A 2,800-nucleotide genomic window follows, 5' to 3' on the forward strand; every position below is an offset into this window, starting at 1 on the left:
ATGGACCAGCCCATATATGATGGACATTGGATGTCCATAGGCTTAAGCATCATGCTGATATCATTGTTTGCTATGTGTCACTCTGTTACCAGTGCCATGTTGGCCGATTTACTGGTATTGATACGTTTGCACTGTATGTCACAACCTAAAGCCCTGCAGAGTGTGTATATGCTGAGAAAGACATTTGCTTCTTTCGAATCTCCCCTGCAGAGATTCTATTATTGTAACAACTGTCATTCACCTGTGTCAAAAGAAAGAAATTTGCCCAAACACTTTTTGTTCAAAGTCCCTCTTAGCCTCTAGTTCTAAGAGTTTTTTCCTTGTGTTCCCACTTTACCATCAGCTGCGTTCCTTTTTCAAAAACCAAACTTTTGTATCTGGTCTGGGCCACCGATTCCACCGGCAGAAGAAAAATGCAAGAAACTATGAGGACATATATGACTCAAACTTATATCAACAATTTGTTGTCAATGATGGACCACTATCAGAAAAGCATCAATACAACATATCATTTACTTTCAACACTGATGGGGTTCCGTTGTTTAAAAGCTCGCAAATGTCCATGTGGCCAGTATATTTGATGGTTAATGAACTCCCATTCAAACAAAGGAAGTCCAAAACTAATATGCTTATGTATGGGATATGGTTTGGGTCAACAAAGCCATGTATGAGTACATTTTGTGAACCCCTTCAGGCATCTTTGTCAGACCTTGAAACAAATGGTGTGCAGGTTGAAGTAAATGGTGAATCTGTTATTTGCCATTGTTTTCTTATTGCTTTGACTGCTGATTTACCTGCAAAAAGTTCTGTTTTAAATATGGTTCAGTTCAATGGATCTCACAGTTGTCTTTTTTGCACACAAAAAGGTAAAAACTTCCGAACTGATAAAGGTGGCAATGTTCACATATTCCCTTATGTTGAAGAGGACCCTAGTGGTCCAGCCCGTACCGCCACTGATTCAGTTAGAAATTCACTAACTGCTAGCTCTGTACAACCAGTTGAAGGTTACTCCTTTCTTATGAATCTGGCCAGCTTTGATTATGTTCGATCATGCAGTGTAGACTACATGCATTGTGTTCTTTTAGGCGTAACTAAATTGCTCCTTACTTTATGGTTTTCTTCAGCACATGCTGCCTCAAGGTTTTCTTTATTGCCATATGTTAATTCTGTTGACAATTTGCTTTGTTCTGTAAAACCACCATCCAACATATCAAGGCTGCCTAGATCCATAAATGAACATTTAAAATACTGGAAAGCTGCTGAATTTAGATCATGGCTTCTATTTTACTCAATTCCAATTCTGCAAGGTTTGTTGCCTTATGTGTATTTTTATCATTACACTTGTTTTGTTGAAGCTATCACCTTACTTTCAATGGACAGTATTTCTGAAGCAGATGTGAAAAATGGACAGGTTTTGTTAGACTATTTTGTCTACATGTTTGCAGATTTGTATGGAGAGAGATACTTAACACTTAATGTTCACTCTCTTTTGCACTTGCTCTCAACTGTACAGAACCTTGGTCCTCTCTGGGTACATTCTTGTTTCCCATTCGAAAATCTTAATGGCAATCTTATGTCTATATTTCATGGGACACAACATGTTGACTTACAAATTATGAATGCTTTTAACATGATGCAACTGATGCCTTTAATGCTATCCTCTGTAAAGAAAGATTCTCCAGCCTATGAATTCCTAACAAAACTCTGCAAGAATTCCCAACACTACTTGCAAGGGTAGTTGACCAAGTCTTGTAAATTTATTGGTAAGGGCTTCAAGAAGAAGCTCTGTAGTGTCCATAATGTTGCATTGATAGATTTCTTAGGAGCTGAACCTAAAGACTTCATGGTCTTCAAGCAGCTTAAGTTGAGAGGAAAAACCTTTCATTCCAAAGAGTATGTTAGATCATTGAAAAGAAATTCATCAGCAGTTATGTTCAGAGAAAAAGAAAACAAAAGAAGGGGTGTTGTCAACTGGTTTTGTTTCACCCAAGATGTCAATTGTATATGTGAAAAAACCCAATGTGATGACAGTTGTAAGATGCTGGCCTGCATCACTCCGTACGATGTGGATGCAGGATCCATATTTTCTTCATATGAGGATGAAGTTGACAACTTTCTTGGTGTTGAGCCATCCCATGTAAAATTAGTTAAGGCACAGACTGAACACATGGGGGTAGTAATCGTACCAGTTAAGAACTTAATATCCTTATTGATCCCAGTTGTTATTGATGACACCCTTTTCTTTTGTGAACAACCCAACAACATAGAAGGTGACTTGTAATGTTATTGAACTAAGGACATAATGAAATAACTTGAAATTGGCTCATCTGGGACATTTGTTGAAAATATTAAATTCATTCAAATACATGAATAGTGAATCAAGATGTTAATTTATTGCATTTATGTAAATAACCTCAAATCAATATATTGGTAAATGCATGCATAAGAAACAAATACTGTATAAACAGTTTTTTTCAACAATGAATGGATAGTCACTTTTAATCACTCCCTCATTCTGTTGAGAAAAGAACTTTCTTACACATCTTTTGTGTTCATATTTCACATTCCCCCGTGCAGGTGTCAGGATAAATATCCAGCAGGTTTTATAGAGAAACCCTCTGACATCTTAAAATTCCTGTGTTGGCTATTCTTATATACCTTTTTTCTGATGAGACTGTTATATGGCACACAAACACTGTTACTTTCTGATTGAAATTTATGAATATATTGTACATTCTTTTCATTTTCCAGAATATTGTATACTCAAATTCCTGCATTTGTTTTTACTGTATTTAATAAA

The 2,800-nt window shown here is 36.4% G+C and overlaps 1 pseudogene; it reads left to right on the top strand.

Annotated features, from left to right (window-relative positions):
• LOC139465651 (uncharacterized) lies at nt 1–2,281 on the top strand (annotated as a pseudogene).
• Nucleotides 2,282–2,800: the final 519 nt, after the last annotated feature.

The sequence above is a fragment of the Haliotis cracherodii genome, unplaced genomic scaffold (assembly GCF_022045235.1).
Source record: "Haliotis cracherodii isolate W230 unplaced genomic scaffold, xgHalCrac1.p SCAF_18, whole genome shotgun sequence".
NCBI classification, from domain to species: Eukaryota; Metazoa; Mollusca; class Gastropoda; order Lepetellida; family Haliotidae; genus Haliotis; species Haliotis cracherodii.